This window comes from Phocoena phocoena, chromosome 4 (genome assembly GCF_963924675.1).
Source record: "Phocoena phocoena chromosome 4, mPhoPho1.1, whole genome shotgun sequence".
NCBI classification, from domain to species: domain Eukaryota; kingdom Metazoa; phylum Chordata; class Mammalia; order Artiodactyla; family Phocoenidae; genus Phocoena; species Phocoena phocoena.
This window is the reverse complement of record NC_089222.1, coordinates 21,381,460-21,399,146: the sequence shown is the minus strand read 5'-3', so window position 1 is coordinate 21,399,146 and position 17,687 is coordinate 21,381,460. Positions and strand designations below refer to the sequence as shown.

The 17,687-nt window shown below is 39.3% G+C and overlaps 1 protein-coding gene across 1 annotated transcript in view; it reads left to right on the top strand.

Moving 5' to 3' along the window:
• Positions 1-17,687, top strand: part of PIK3CB (phosphatidylinositol-4,5-bisphosphate 3-kinase catalytic subunit beta) — a 194,645-nt gene that overhangs the window by 47,540 nt on the left and 129,418 nt on the right. The gene's annotated exons all lie outside the window — the stretch shown is intronic.

Genomic DNA, 17,687 nt, shown 5'->3' with positions numbered 1-17,687 from the left:
ATTACATGGTCTACCCTAGTTATACTGTTAACGAGGGCAGATATTCCCTGCCAGGGGAATGTTAACTTGTGTGTTAGACTGGGCTGATAGTCCAGCAGGCAAGTTAGGTGCTTAGTGGCACTTGTCACTGTGATAAGTGATGCAAAAGTGAAATAATGACTACCTGAATGAGTGGTGGGAGTGGAAGCTGGTTGTCTGTGAGTTCATTTGGCAGGATAGATTTCAAAGGTAGATTTGGCAGGGAATATGGAAGAAAGAAATCATATATATGAATCCAAGATTTTGAGTGGCTAGAAGTATGATGGTACCATAACATAAGTAAGGAAACCACAAGGAAAGACTGGTTATTAGGGGGCAAGTAGATGGGACTATAACATATGAATTCTGTGAGACACATTTTGATTTTGGAGGTACAGGTAGAACTTTCAGAATATCTCCTTAAATGTGGAAATATGAGACTAAAATTTAGAAAAAAGACAATTTAGGGCCCGAAGATACAGATTTTGGAGCAATTCGCATAGAGTTTAAGCTGTGGAAGTAGATAACATTTCCAGTATCCTAGCAGAGAGAAAAAGGTAAAGCACAGAACTTTAAATGTTGTTAAAAAGAATCAGTAGAGGAAAAATAAGAGGAAAGGTATGAAGGTATTGTGTCTTTCTTTGAAGCATAATAAAGAATTTCAAGGAGAGGTTCTTGAGAGGGATGAGATGCTTAGAAAGATTAAGGATTTTAATACCCTAGAAGGGCATTAAATTTAATTAAATTCAAGAACCCCTCTAGGGCATTAATATAACCTAATAATAATTATTAGGTTCATTATGTAATAAAATAAGATAGTAATTATTAAGAGTTTCTTGATAACTGAGAGAACAGATTGAGTAGACCAGGATGAATTATAAGAGGTTAAGTAAATGGTTTTACAAAATACAAAAAAGCATGAAGTATAAAATAGAATGGTTTTCAAGAAGTTTGTGCAAGAAATGAGACAGTGATCATTTTGAAGAGTTAGCCACATAGAAGATATTTTAGCATTAGCACTTGGTATATTTTACGTGAAAGGGAATGATCCATCAGAGTAGTTTAAATATGTAGAATAGTTTAAATATTAGAGTGATTAATTGCCTGAAGGAGGTAAGAAGGTTTGAGATCAAGGACCTGGACAAAGGGCTTAACTCTTACGAAAGAGTAGCAGCCATTCTGCTTAGAAACCAGAGGAAGGGAAGAGAGGATGAATCAAGGAGTTTTTAGGCAAAGAGGAAGAAAACTGTAGAATTTCTTATCCTGCTTTTCAAAATAAGATGGGGATTGAGGTTATCTACAAGGCAAATCGTTAATCAGTGGTGGGGTTGGGATTCTGGAAGGAGAAAACATTTAGGAAAAATGTTATAGGGTAATTTCCAACTTCAGCAGATATTCATTGAACACCTGCTTTGTGCCAGGTGTGTTTTTATTTATTTATTTTGTTGAGTTGGGTCTTAGTTGCAGCTCGCTGGCTCCTTAGTTGTGGCATGTGAACTCTTAGTTGCGGCACGCATGTGGGATCTAGTTCCCGGACCAGGGATTGAAGCCGGGCCGCCTGCATTGGGAGCGTGGAGTCTTAACCACTACGCCACCAGGGAAGTCCTGATAAGTTTTCTCATGAAGCCGATCGTTGAAACGAACAATAAAAATACCAAATTGTAATGTGATCTGAGGAGGGCAGTTGATAAAGTGACTTATTGGCTACTTCTGAGGAGGTGAGTTTAAGGTAAGGTATGAAAGACAAGGATTCAGTCACTTGAAAATAAAGCTAGCATGAAAATCTCAAGGTAGAAATGAGCTTGATGTATTTGAAGAATGGAAAGAAAGCCAGTGTTCTGGAACAGAGTGGATGAGAACCATAGAGTCATGAGATGAAGTTAAAGAAGTAGGCAGGGCCAGGCCATGTTGGTTCCTATGGCCATGGTAAAGAGTTTAGACTCAAGGAAACCTTTTAAGGAAAGGTTTTACACAGAAGAGTGTCATGATATGATACATGTTTTAAAGATTCCTTTGGCTGCTTTATTAAAGATGGGCTATAGGAGTACAGGAAAAGCAAGGAGATCAGTTAAGAGACTGTTAGAATTGACCAGGTCAGAGACCATGGTGGAGGAACTTAATATGATCACCAGGATAGGATAGAAAGGATTGTTGACCAATCATAAAGGCTAGTTCAACATAAACAACTTGACATGGCAGGCACTGTGAATTTAGCTAGCATAACCTTTAAGATGGAAATGAGAAATTTGGCATTGGTGGTTGGAATAACTGTCTATGGAGATATAGGCTTGGTAAAAGGTAATGCACAAGGGATTGGAGGCCATGATTGGTTCAACAGATATTTATTGATAATATATTCACCTCCTAATATACCAAGAACTGTGCTAGCTGCTGGGGTTATGACAGTCAACAAAAACAGAGGCTCCTTTCTCATGGAATTGATGTTCTAATGAGGGTGGGAAAGATAAACAGTAAGTAAATATATACTGTGTTGGATGGTAATCAGTACCATTAAAAATATATTAGGGAAATGTATTAGGGAAAGGTAGATATTGACGGGGGAAGGGTAGGCTTACTGTTTTATAAGGTGTGATTAGGGAAACCCTCTCTAATTAGGTGACATTTGGGCTCACAGCTCTAAGTGAAGTTAAGGGAGCAGACCAGGTAGATATTTGGCTTAGGGGTGGGGGAGCTGAGGATGGACTGTACTTGATGTGTTCTAGGAGCAGTAAGAGGGCCAGTGTGACTGGAATGGAGTAAGTGAGGCAGGAGGAAGTAGAAGCTGACATTGTGAAGGTAGAAGAGCTAGAGTCAGGTTGTAGACTTTGGGTGTTCTTCTTTTTGATGGTGGAGGTGCAGATCCAGGGATGAGGATACAGGAGGGGTGAAAGGCAAGGCTGTGGCTGAGCAGTGTAGCTTGTGGCTAACCGTGAGGCCAGATGTTTGAAGTGTCTGAGGCAATGATAAGAGAAGGGGATGTACAATAAAACAGAGTTTTTAATCCCACAGGGAAGTAGGAAGAGTAGAGAAAGGTGGATTGGATGCACGAAGGCCTTGTAGTTCCTGATAATTAAGTTTATTTTGATTTGGGTTTTTTAAAATTAATTAATTAATTTTAAAAAATATCTATCTATCTATCTATCTGGCTGCGCCGGGTCTTAGTTGCAGCATGCGGGATCTTTTACTTGCAGCATGTGGGATCTAGTTCCCCGATCAGGGATCGAACCCTGGCCCCCTGCATTTGGAGCGTGGAGTCTTAACCACCGGACCATCAGGGAAGTCCCTGGATTTGGGCTTTTTTTTTTTGTGGTACGCCAGCCTCTCACTGTTGTGGCCTCTCCCGTTGCGGAGCACAGGCTCCAGACGCGCAGGCTCAGCAGCCATGGCTCACGGGCCCAGCCGCTCCCCGGCATGTGGGATCTTCCCAGACCGGGGCACGAACCCGTGTCCCCTGCATCGGCAGGCAGACTCCCAACCACTGCGCCACCAGGGAAGCCCCGGGCTTTTTAAAATTGTAAAGTGTGCATAACAAAATTGACCAGTTTGACTTTATTTTTTTATGCTAAGTTAACACTTGCTATACATGAATTAGGTAAGCTTCTTCATGCGTACAAAGCATCTGAATGTTCAGTTTCATCTGCACAGTATTGCTCACTTTTCTTTACTCAAAGCAGATATACGACTGAGATGGATTGAAAGAATAAGTTGACTCATTTCACCTTGTCAAGGGGGCCTTCTCTTGCTGTTGCTTCTATCTGTAAATTGAGAAATGAAATACCCAAGAGTACTCCCTTTTAAAAAACTTTAATAAAAGGGGATTTCCAAATCACATCATTGATTGAGAGATGGTGTCAGGAGTATAGAAGCAACACTCATGATCAGTTAAAGACCTCTCCCTGGGAATTCCCTGGAAGTCCAGTGGTTAGGACTCCGAGCTTTCACTGCCGAGGGCCCAGGTTCAATCCCTGGTGAGGGAACTAAGATCCCGCAAGCCACGTAGTGCAGCCAGAAAATAAAATAAAGACTTTTTCCTCTAAATTGAAGGAAGAGGTCTGGTTACTTTGCTCATTGACATTGAATACTAAGAAAAAAACCCCCACAGCTATAGAACTCCGAATTGTCTCTAAATCCAGTGTTCCTTAGCTGCCTAAAGCTAGTGAAGTAAAAATACATTAGCCTCACCCTTGACATTTTCAGATTTAACATATTCAAAGATCCTCTGTGAGCTCCAAAACACATGATTCCAAATTGTGTCCCAGTAAAATGGCATTTATTACGAGTGCATCGTGACAAGTACTCAGCATGAGTGAGCTTAAATAAATGTTAAGCATCTACAACTCTGTGTGACCTTATTGTTCTTATTTTATCATCATATTTCATCCTATCAGTAACTTCCCTCTGAAATAAGTAATGAAGGAACTTTATAAATTTCATAAATGAAGGAATCATTAAATTTGGGATATGTACAAATGTGGGCATTTGGAAAGAGCTCAATGTGTTCTTCCTGAACATTGACCATTTTAACTGTTTTTTTTTTTTTTATTTTACTTATTTTTTATTTTTATTTTAATTTTTTGGCTGCATTGGGTCTTTGTTGCTGCACACGGGCTTTCTCTAGTTGTGGTGAGTGGGGGCTACTCTTTGTTGTAGTATGTGGGCTTCTCATTGCGGTGGCTTCTCTTGCTGCAGAGCACGGGCTCTAGGCACGCGGGCTTCAGTAGTTGCAGCACGCGGGCTTAGTCGTTGTGGTTCGCGGGCTCTAGAGCACAGGCTCAGTAGTTGTGGCGCATGGGCTTAATTGCTCTGCAGCATGTGGGATCTTCCTGGACCAGGGATCAAACCCATGTCCCCTGCATTGACAGGCAGACTGTTTAACCACTGCGCCACCAGGGAAGTCCCTAACGGTTTTTAAATGTACAATTCCCTGGCATAAATATATTCACAGTGTTGTGCAACCATCACCACTATCCCTCTCCACAACTTTTTTATCAGCCCAATCCCTGATAACCATTATTCTACTTTCTGTTTCTGTGAATTTGCCTATTCTGAGTAGCTTGTATAAATGGAATCATACAATGTTTGTTCTTTCATGGCTGGTTTATTTCACTTAGCATAATGTCCTCAAGGTTCATCTGTGTTGTAGCGTGTATCACAGTGTCCTTTTTAAGGCTGAATAATATTCCATTGTATGTTCATACCATATTTTGTTTATCCACCCATCTATTGAGGGAAATTTGAGTTGTTTCCACCTTATGGCTATTGTTAATAATACTGCTATGCACGCGGGTGTACAAATACCTGTGTGACTTCCTCCCTGCTTTTAATTCTTTTGGATATATACCCAGAAGTAGAATTGCTGGATCATTTGGTAATTTTGTTTAAATATTTTAAGAACTGCTATATTTTCTTCCACAGTGGTTGCACCATTTTACATTCCCACCAGTAACATACAAGGGTTATAATTTCTCCATATCTTTGCCTGGATTTGGTTTATAGTTTGTTTTTGGTTTTGAACAGTGGAATGTTTTACGTATATTTGTTTCCTTAAAAGAAGGTTTATCTTAGATCATTTTCTAGTAGGTTTAGAATTAACACATCCTCATGCTCTGCTATAAGGTCAGAACTGGTAAAGAAAGTTGTTACCTGGTTAAATTTTAGTGAGAGATCCTCACAGCAATTAAAATTATGGACCCTTGAAAAGAATTCATTGCCAAAAACTTACGGTTATTCTGTCTATGTAACCTGGCTGTGGTGTTTAATGTACCAAGTACCTTCACTTGGCTTAGGAGAAAGCTATGTGTTTTGATTACTGGGCAGGAATAACTATGATCTCCCAGGATAGGACAAGATGATTAAATGAGTTAGAATGCTTTTTTCCCCCCAAAGGATACACTTGAAAATTGGAAATTTTATAAGGAGTCTGGAGAAATTTTCATCATGCTGTTGACTGACACACTGTCTGTGTAACAGTTGGGAAAAGACATTACTTGTTCAGATGGATAATAGACTGATAAAAGTTACTAAGGGAAAAAAAAAGTGCTGATGGGATTACAGCTCCTGCAGAGAGGATTTTGAAGCTTTGTACCTTGTTTGCAATTGTCATTAAGATTTGGAAATTTTGAAATAGATCATATTCATGCTTCAATATTGTTATAGTTACGTTTTTCCTTGGTAAATCACATGTTTTAATTTGAAAAAGTTTACTGTAGAAGCTTCTTATCATGTTATATGAATATTATGAATAAACTGAGTGGTTTAAACTTGCCTTCCAGATTTTACTAGTTCCTCTTCCCCCAGTTCTTTGTCTTTGACTCAGGATTCTTTTTCTTTAATATGCACTGGATGTTTCTGCATTAGAAAAATGTTCATAAAGATTATATTGTTGAGTGCCTACTGTTTCTGGTTCTTTGATAACATGCTTTTTGCTTTTACTCAGAAAATAACTGTGGTTAGATTGTCATATAGTCTACCACAGACAGTAAGGATATTGTGAAAGAAATTCTGGCTATCTGTGTAGCATGACCTTTCAAAACTGTTTTCTTTGCTGTAAGCATCTCACTTAGCCTTTTGACTGCCACATGACAGGGGAAGTAGTGTATAAAAGGCAATATAAATGGCTGCCTTGTTGATCTCAGTACAATTTTCCAATATAAGAACTTGCTAAACAGTCACATGTTATCAAATATCATCGTTTTGTTTATGTAGAGGATGAACTAGTTTTATGCATTATACATAGAGTACATTTTAAATGTAATTTTTAAAATAAAATAATAGTAAATTATAATTGTAAAAATTGAAATGGAAAATCATTTTTGTTACTTTGAAGAAGGATCTAAATTTTTTATTCAGAGTTTTAAGAATTATTAATGAATGGAGATTATTATATACAGTTGATGACTACACATCTACTGTTTTTGTGGGCAGAGATTTTAAAGCAACTTTGGAATTGTCTTTCTGTTGTTCCTGAGCAGCCAAGAGAGTCTTTAAAACTGTGAAAGGGCTTAGAGAACATGAGGAAGCACCAGCCTGATTTTAAACTTTAATCTTATTTTCACTAGTAGCTTAGCTCTGTAATGTATTTATTTATCCATCAATCAGCAGATAGTTACTGAGGTCCTGTATCAAGCACTGTGCAGAAAGAACTGCAAAGATGAAAGAGCCTGTAACTGTCATTCAGGAACTCACTCTCTAGGTTTCAGCAAGGGTGGCAGGAATGGAGATGAACAGGATCACGATTCTTTGCTGTAGATGCTAATGTCACTTCCCTCCTAGAATCCAGAGTTAAAGACAAAGGTGATAAGGAGAAGTAGTTAGGGGCATGAGGACGGTCAGGATTCTTAGGTAGGAATAGAGGAGAAGAAGCAACTGTGGGTGATAGCAAAAATCTAGAACTTAGGTTTATCAGTAACACTGAGGTCATAGTCACAGTAAAATGGAGAGTGGGTTCCCATCAAATGGATTCTCCATGCCAGATGCTGCCGAGGGGCTTTACATCTGTTATTGCTGTTAATCCATTTTTAAAAAGTGTGAAATTTAGCATCTATACAGAAGAGCACATGAGAACTTAAATTTATAGTTTAAAGAATGATGAAAAATGAACAACTCTGCATAACAGCCAGATCAGTAATAAGTGCCTTCTTTGATCGTATCTCCCTCCCTCTCCCCAAGCTATACTTTGCTGAATTTTTTTGTTATTTTCTTAAGCTTTTCTTTATAACTTTACCATATCTGTTTGCATCTCTGAACAATATTTGACTTTATGTTTATGTTTAAGTAAATGGAATCAAATATTCTTTTTTTGATTTTACATTGTTAGTACGGTTCATTCATGGTGATGTGTATAGCTGTATTAATTTCCTGTATTGTAAAATATATAATTTATTGATCCATTCTATTAATGCACATTTAGGTTGTGTCTAGTTTTTGGAGACTGTGAAAAATTTCACATTGAATACCCATGTACGTGTGACAGCCTTGGATAAGAGTTTTCCTAGGATGTATACCTAGTAATGGAATTTTCTTTTTCTAATTTTATTTATTTTTGGCTGCATTGTGTCTTTGTTGCTGTGTGCGGGCTTTCTCTAGTTGCAGTGAGCAGGGGCTACTCTTTGTTGCCGTGCGTAGGCTTCTCATTGCTGTGGCTTCTCTTGTTGTGGAGCGCGGGCTCTAGGTGTGCGGCTCAGTAGTTGTGGCACTGGGCTTAGTTGCTCCACGACATGTAGGATCTTCCCGGACGAGGGATGGAACCTGTGTCCCCTGCATTGGCAGGAGGATTCTTAACCACTCTGCCACCAGGGAAGTCCACTAATGGAATTTTTTTTTTTTTTGCGGTACGCGGGCCTCTCACCACTGTGGCCTCTCCCGTTGGGGAGCACAGGCTCTGGACGCACAGGCTCAGCGACCATGGCTCATGGGCCCAGCCACTCCACGGCATGTGGGACCTTCCCGGACCGGGACACGAACCTGTGTCCCCTGCATTGGCAGGCGGATGCTCAACCACTGCGCCACCAGGAAAGCCCCCTCTAATGGAATTTTTGATGCCAAACTTCTTGGAAGAGGTTGAATCAATTCATTCTCCCTCCAGCAGTGATCTATGAAATGGTATCTCATTGTGGTTTTAATTTACATTTCTTTGGTGACTAATGGGTTTGAATATTCTACCCCTGCCTCATATGCTTATGGGACTTTTGGCTCCTGTGAAATTTCTATTTAATTATTTTGCCCATTTTTCTGTTGGGTTTATGTTCTTTGCCTATTCATTTTCTCATAAATAAATAAAATTAATTTATTCTATCAGTTTTTATTCACTTGTTGAACGTTCTTCATTGAGTCTCCTCTTGTTTTTTGAATGAAGAGCAATACCTTAATGTGGCCTACCAGAATGGAGATTTGGCCAGCCCCTCCACTACCACTCTGCCTCTGTTTTCCATCTCGCTGTGTTCCAAAGGGTAATCTTTGAATTCCTCAAATACTTAAGGTTTCTTAGGTCTTTGCGTATGTTCTTTTTCCCTTTGCCTAGCCAATTTCCTCTTCAAGTCTGTGTTAAAATATCCCCTTCTCTTGGAAAACGCTCTTGGCTCTACTTGCCTCAAATTCAACATACTTTGTGTCTCTACACTTACTTATGAAAAATACAGTAATTTTAGTCAGATGACTAGTCAGGAGGAGAAAGAGAGCTGTCAACATGTTCTTTTCTACCAGGGGATTAAAAAATGTATGTGTAAAGTGATAAACAAGGATTAAAGCTGTTGAGTTTAAATAGTGAATGATTTGGGGACATCATAATGTTAGCCTCATCAATGTTGTTGCCCACTCCTCTTCATAATTCCGTTTTCTGTTTGGTTGGAGAAGGGTGATAAGGAAAACACAGTGGTAGAGTACACAGAGCATTGGACTGAATGTAACTGAGGGAGCATATATGAGGTTTTTCTTTTTTTTAATTGAAACAGTTTATGTACAATATTATGTTAGTTTCAGGTGTACCACATAGTGATTTGAAATATGCGTACATTATGAAATGGTCACCAAGTCTAATAAGCATCTATCCCTATACAAAGTTATTATTGACCCTATTCCTTATGCTGTATATTATATACCTGTGACTTATTTATTATATAACTGCAGGTTTGTACCCTTTAATCCCCTTCACTTATTTTGCCCATTCCTCACCCCCCTTTCTTCTGGCAAACACCTGTTCGCTCTCTGTATCTATGAGTCTGTTTTCATTTTGTTTTATTTGTTTGGTTTTTAGATTCCACTTGTGACTGAGATCATGCAGCATTTGTTGTTTCGTCTGACTTATTTTACTTAGCATAATGCCCTCTAGATCCAGTCATGTTGTGAAAAATGGCAAGATCCCCTCCCCCCTTTATGGCTGAGTAATATTCCACTATAGATACAGATATTACATCTTCTTTATCAATTTGTCTATTGATGGACACTTAGGTTGCTTCCATATCTTGACTGTTGTAAATAATACTGCAGTAGACATTGGAGTGCATATATCTTTTTGAATTAATATTTTGATTATTTTTGGACAGATTACCCAGAAGTGAAATTGCTGGCTCATATGGCAGTTCTATTTTTAATTTTTTGAGGAGTCTCCATACTATTTTCCAATAATGTCTGCACCAGTTTACAATCCCACCAACAATGCACAGTGTTCCCTTTTCTCCACATCCTCGCCAACACTTGTTACTTGGTTTTTTGTTTGATGATAGCCATTCTGACAGGTGGAGGTGGTATCTCATTGTAGTTTTGGTTTACATTTCCCTGATGATTAGTGATGTTGAACATTTTTTTTTTTTTGTGGTACGCGGGCCTCTCACTGTTGTGGCCTCTCCCGTTGCGGAGCATAGGCTCCGGACGCGCAGGCTCAACGGCCATGGCTCACGGGCCTAGCCGCTCCGCAGCATGTGGGATCTTCCTGGACCAGGGCACGAACCCGTGTCCCCTGCATCGGCAGGCGGACTGTCAACCACTGCACCACCAGGGAAGCCCTGAGCATCTTTTTAATGTGTCTGTTGGCCATCAGTATGTCTTCTTTGGAAAAACATCTGTTCAGGTTCTCTGCCCATTTTGTAATTGGATTGTTTGTTTTTTGATGTTGAGTTGTATGAGTTTATATTTTGGGTGTTAACCCCTTATTGGATATCTTGGTTCTAGATATCTTCTCCCATTCAGTGGGCTGCCTTTTCATTTTGTTGATAGTTTCCTTTGCTGTGCAAAACCTTTTTAGTTTGACGTAGTCCCACTTATTTTTGGTTTTGTTTCCCTTGTCCGAGGAGACATATCCCTCCAAATATTGCCAAGACCAATGTCAAAGAGCATGCAGCATGTGATTTCTTGTATGAGTTTTATGGTTTCAGACATTTAAGTCTTTAACCCATTTTGAGTTTATTTTTGTATACTATGTAAGAAAGTAGTTTAGTTTGATTCTTTTTCATGTAGCTGTCTAGTTTTCTGAACAACATTTATTGAAGAGGCTCTCTTTTCCCCATTGTATATCCTTACCTCCTTTGTTGTAGATTAATTGATGTGTAAGTGTGGGTTCATTTTTGGATTCTCTGTTCTGTTCCTCGATCTGTGTGTGTGTTTCTGTGCTAGTACCATACTGTTTTTTTTGTTTGTTTGTTTTGTTTTGTTTTGGCTGTGCTGCATGGCTAGTGGGATCTTAGTTCCCCATCCAGGGATCAAACTTGGGCCCTTGGCAGTGAAAGTGTGGAGCTCTAACCGCTGGACGGCCACGAATTCCCCCATACTGGTTTTTTCTTTCATAAAAATATTTATTTGTTTATTTGGCTGCACTGGATCTTCGCTGTGACTTGCCTGATCTTTGTTGTGGCATGTGGGATCTTTGCTGCGGCATGCGGGATCTTTAGTTGCAGCACGCAAACTCTAAGTTGTGGCGTGTGGTATCTAGTTCCCTGACCAGGGATTAGACCTGGGCCCCCTGCATTGGGAGTGTGGAGCCTTAGCCGCTGGACCACCAGGGAGGTTCCCCCCCCACCCCATACTGTTTTGATTACTGTAGCTTTATAGTATATGTAGTTTTATTTCAGGGGGCATGATACTTCCAGCTTTGTTCTTCCTCAAGATTGTTGCGGTCTTTTGTGTTCATATGTGATTTTTTTTTTTTTTTTTTTTTGCGGTACGCGGGCCTCTCACTGTTGTGGCCTCTCCCGTTGCGGAGCACAGGCTCCAGACGCGCAGGCTCAGTGGCCACGGCTCACGGGCCCAGCCGCTCCACGGCATGTGGGATACTCCTGGACCGGGGCACGAACCCATGTCCCCTGCATTGGCAGGCAGACTCTCAACCACTGTGCCACCAGGGAAGCTCTCATATGTGATTTTTAATCACGGTCTTGCAGCTACCTAAACTATGTGTTTGACTAAACTAGTGAAGTCCAAATTGCTGTAACAGACTGAAAATGAATAGTATCTCAAACATAATAGATGTTTATTTCTTACTCATGGAACAGTCCAAAGTGGATGGTCCTCTTTGGTAGGTGGTTCTATTCCAGGTGGTTTCTTTCGTCTCATGACTGTTTCTTCCTCTGTGACCAGTGAAAGAGGAAAGAGAAGGTGTAGGTGGCGTACAGACTTTTTTAAACGCTCTAACCTGAAGTGACACAGGTCATTTCCACTCAACATTCCACTGGAGAGAACTTAGTATATGATCATTCTTACTGCACAGGAGGTTGGAATATCTAGTGTGCCAAGTGCACCGCCACAGTCCCATAACTGTGGAAGGAGATAAGCAGTCTCTACCACAGTGGTCTTCAGAAAGTCATCTTATTTCTGTAGGTCTTAGTTCTTAATGTATAAAATAAAAGATCTGTACTCAGAAGATTTATAACACACACACATCCTACTTCCTTAGTGATTCACATTAAAAGGCACAAGGAAAGTGTTTCCATTGTGTCTCCATTCACCTTCCTTATTTATTTGGTTGCACTGGGTCTTAGTTGTGGCCGACGGGCTCCTTAGTTGCGGCTCCAGGGCCTCTTAGTTGTGGCTCACCAGCTCTTTAGTTGTGGCAGGCAGGCTCCTTAGTTTAAGCGGCTCGTTGGCTCCTTAGTTGCGGCATTTGAACTCCTGGTTGCAGCATGCGTGTGGGATCTAGTTAGTTCCCTGACCAGGGGTTGAACCCAGGCCCCCTGCATTGGGAGCGTGGAGTCTTATCCACTGTGCCATCAGGGAAGTCCCTACATTCACCTTCTTTTAATGCAGATTTTAAGGAATATGAGGTGATAAAGCTGCTTTTCATCACTGTTCGTTCCTTGTTATCACAGCCAGGCTGCTTATAGTTCTATAACTTTATCCAGGTCCTGGGTACAAACCTCATCATGGTCCTATAGTGAATGGAAGCTTATTATGGGAGATGAAATAATTCTGAGGTTATGTGTTCATGCCAGGTTGTAGACAAATGTATTAGTTGGTTTTGAAATATTAAATTAAGAACTTGTTTAAATATTCTATATTTTCTTTGGAAAACTTAAGAATTTTACATACAAACATCTAATTAAGGAAGCTGACTAGAGCTTGTATCAGTTTGTTCATAAATTTGGATTCTACTTTTCAGTAGTTATGATTTCAAGAAAATTGTCTTCATAGTTTTTGTAACTGAAGTTTGATAGATCAAAGTTGAGTAATGGAAATATACCTCCTTTTTTGAGGGAAATGACACTAGATTACTAGACAAGATTATAACTGGTAATTTAATTTTAGCTTTTATTTCTCAGTTCCATTTAAATATCAATAGGATTTTGGTCTGAGTGATTATAATTTCAGAGGTTAACTTATTTGCTAATATAATGAAGCTATTTGTATATAAGTAGAAAAGATTTCTTATGAGAAATGCCGTTGAGAAAAATATGTATTTAAGGAAGTGTGTATGTGTGTGTGTGTGTGTGTGTTTAAAGAAACAAATGAGGGCTTCCCTGGTGGCGCAGTGGTTAAGAATCCACCTGCCAATGCAGGGGACACGGATTTGAGCCCTGGTCTGGGAAGATCCCACATGCCACGGAGCAACTAAGCTCGTGCACCACAACTACTGAGCCTGCGCTCCAGAGCCCATGAGGCACAACTACTGCAGCCCGTGCACCTAGAACCCGTGCTCTGCAACAAGAGAAGCCACCGCAATGAGAAGCCCACGCACAGCAACTAGAGAATGCCTGCAGGCAGCAACGAAGACCCAACACAGACAAAAATAAATAAATTTATTAAAAAAAAAAAAAGAAACAAATGAATCAATTCTTGGTTGTAGTATAATTTATTCTCTTAACCTAGTATATCCAATTATCTATTGCTGTAACAAACTATCACGAAACTTAGTGATGTAAAACATCCATTTTGTTATGCCTTTGCACTGTGGTCAAGAACTTGAACAGGGCACAGCAGGGTAAGCTTGTCTCTGGTTCATGATGTCTGGGCCTCAGATGGAGAAACTCAAAGTCTGAGGGTCAGAGTTGTAAAGGCCTAGTCACTAAGAAGTCTGGCTCTTGGTGCTGGCAGTCATTGGGGGTTGGTCAAAACACCTATATATGGCTCTTAAAATGAGCATCTCACAAACAAATGTTGGAATAGATAACAAGTGGAAGCTGCCAGTTTCTTAAACCTGGGTCTACTAGTGTATTACCTCTGCTTTATTTAATTGGTCAAGCAGTCACCAAATTCAGATTCAAGGGGAGGGAACATAGCCCTCGCTTCTTAATAGGAGGAAGGTAAAAGAATTGGGGGGCTTGTTTTAAATTCATCGCAGGTCATTAGGCAAGACTCTTTATCATGTAATTATAAGTCTTTTTGAGTTAGTTTTCCATGTTCTGTTAGATAATTTGGATTCTTAAAGCTCTCTTTCATTGCGAATGTTTTAACCAATACATTTTAAAATTCCTTGAGAGTATTCCCTCAGTTTCCACATGATGTCAGTTTTGAAGCTGAGACGTGAAGTCAAATGGACCTCTAATGGTAGCTTTTACTTAAAAATTAGACAGCCTAAAATAAATGGATAAATTTTCAGAAACATACAACCTTCCAAGACTGAATGATGAAGAAATAGAAAATCTAAACAGACTGATTACTAGTAAAGAGATTGATCTGTAACAAAAACCTCTCAACAAACAAAAGTTCAGGACCAGGTAGCTTCACTGGTGAATTCTACCAAACATATAAAGAAGAATTACCAGTCTTTCTCAAATTCTTCCAAAAAATAGAAGAAGAAGAACACTTCCAAACTCATATTATGAGGTCAGCATTACCCTGATACCAAAACCAGACAAGGACACCACAACAAAGGAAAATTACAGGCCAGTATCCCTAATGAACATAGATGCAGAAGTCCTCAACAAAATATTAACAAATCAAATTCAGCAGTATGTTAAAAGAATCATACACCATGATTAAGTGGGATGTATTTCAGGTGTGCAAGATGGTCCACATTTGTAAATCAGTCAATGTGATAACACCACACAGACAAAATGAAGGATGGAAATTATGTGATCATCTTAATAGGTGGAGAAATTTGACAAAATTTAACATCCATTTATGATAAAAACTCAACAAACTGTGTATTTAGGGAACGTACCTCAACATAATAAGGGCCATATAGGACAAGCCCACAGCTAACATCATACTCACTGGTGAAAAGAAAAAGCTGAAAGCTTTTCCTTCAAGATCAGGGACCAAAGATGCCCACTCTTGCCATTTTTATTCAACATAGTCTGGAAGTCCTAGCCAGAGTAATTAGGCAAGGAAAAAAAAAAAGGCATCCAAGTTGGAAAAGAAGTAAAACTGTCCCTATTTACAGATGACATGATATTCTATATTGTATATAGAAAACCATAAAGACTTCACCAAAAATATGTTAGAACTGATAAATGAATCTAGTAAAGTTGGCAGATACAAAAACCAATATACAAATATCTGTTGCATTTCTGTATGCTAACAACTATTAGAAAGAAAAAATAAGAAAACAATCCCATTTACAATTGCAAGAAAGAGAGTAAAATATCTAGGAATAAATTTAACCAAGGAGGTCAAAGACTGAAAACTTTAAGACATTGATGAAAGAAAGTGAAGAAGACACAAACGGAAAGATACTACATGCTCATGATTTGGAAGAATTAATGTTGTTAAAATATCCATTCTGTCCAAAGCAATCTACAGATTCAATGCAATCCTTACCAAAATTCAAATGACATTTTTCACAGAAACAGAACAAAGAACCCTAAGATTTCTGTGGAACCACAAAAGGCCGCAAATAGCCAAAGCATTCTTGAGAAAGAACAAAGCTGGAGACACTATACTTCCTGATTTCAAACTATGTCACAAGGTTATAGATATCATAATAGTATGACATTGACATTAAAAACAGGCATATAGACCAATGGAAAATAATAGAGAGCCCAGAAATAAATCCATGCATGTATGGTCAATTAATTTATGACCATAACAAAGGAGCCAAGAATATACAATGGAACATGGCAGCCTCTTCAATAAAAGGTTTTGGGAAAACTGGACAGCCACATGCAAGAGAACGAAACTGGGCCACCATCTTACACCATACACAAAATAAACTGAAAATGGATTGAAGACTTAAATGTTTTAGACCTGGAACTATAAACTCCTAGAAGAAAACATAGGATTTAACCTCATTGTTGTTGGTCTTGGTGATGATTTTTTGTATTTGACATCAAAAACAAAGGGAACAAAAGCAAAAATAAACAAGTGGGACTACATCAAATTAAAAACCTTCTGCAGGGAGTTCCCTGGTGGTCTAGTGGTTAGGATTCGGCACTTTACTGCCACGACCCAGGTTCAGTCCCTGGTTGGGGAACTGAGATCCCACAAGCCACATGGCGTGGCCAATAATAATAATAATGATAATAATAATAAAATAAAAGCTTCTGCACAACAAAGGAAACCATCAACAAAAAGAAAAGGCAACTTAACAAATGGGAGAAAATCCTAAATGCAGAATGAGTGTTGTATGTGGAGAAAAGGGAACCCTTTAGCAGTGGTGGGAATGTAAATTGTTGTAGTTGCTATGAAAATAGTCGGAGGTTCCTCAAAAAATTAAAAATAGATCTATCGTATGATTCAGCAGTTCTTCTTCTGTGTATTTGTTTGAAGGAAACAAAAACACTAAAAGATATATGTGTCCCCATGTTCATTGTAGCATCATTTACAATAGCCAATACATGGAAACAACCGAAGTGTCCATTGATGGATAAATAGATAAAGAAATTGTGGTGTATCTATATCTATCTATAGATAGATATAGATACACACACAAAGGAAAATTATTCAGCCATAAACAAAGGAAATCTTGCCTTTTGTGACAACCCGGATGGCCCTTGAAGGCATTGTGCTATGTGAAATAATTCAGACAGAGAAAGAGAAGTACTGTTTGATCTCACTTATATGTGAAATATAAAATAAGCAAACAGGGCTTCCCTGGTGGCGCAGTGGTTGAGTCCGCCTGCCGATGCAGGGGACACGGGTTCGTGCCCCGGTCTGGGAAGATCCCACATGCCGCGGAGCGGCTGGGCCCGTGAGCCATGGCCACTGAGCCTGCGCGTCCAGAGCCTGTGCTCCGCAACGGGAGAGGCCACAGCGGTGAGAGGCCCGCGTACCGCAAAATAAAATAAAATAAAATAAAATAAGCAAACAATCAAAAAACCCCAAACTCATAGATACGGAGAACAGGTTGGTTGTTGGTTTCCAGAGGCAGGGGAGTGGTGGGGGAAGTGCAGAATGGGTGAAGGGGATCAAAAAGTACAAACTTCTCGTTATAAAATAAGTTATGGGGATGTAATGTACAGCATGGTGACTATAGTAATAATACTGTCGTACATTTGAAAGTTAAGAGAGTAGATCTTAAAAGTTCTCATCACAAGAAAAAAAATAATGCCATTTTAGAAATAATGCTGTTTGACGTTTTTGAAACAAAGTGTGATTTATTAGATTACCTACAATGTAGTCTTGTAAATTAAATACAGCACAGTATCCAAAAGCCGAGTTTGAAGCATAGATGAAGATTTCGGATTTCTTTGGAACCTAGAAATAGTGACCTATGGTGAATTATTATCCTCCAAGCCGTGTAACTCCCGGTAAGGCAATGAAGGGGTTTCGTGACAGTGATACTGTGGTGCTACCTCACCATTTCA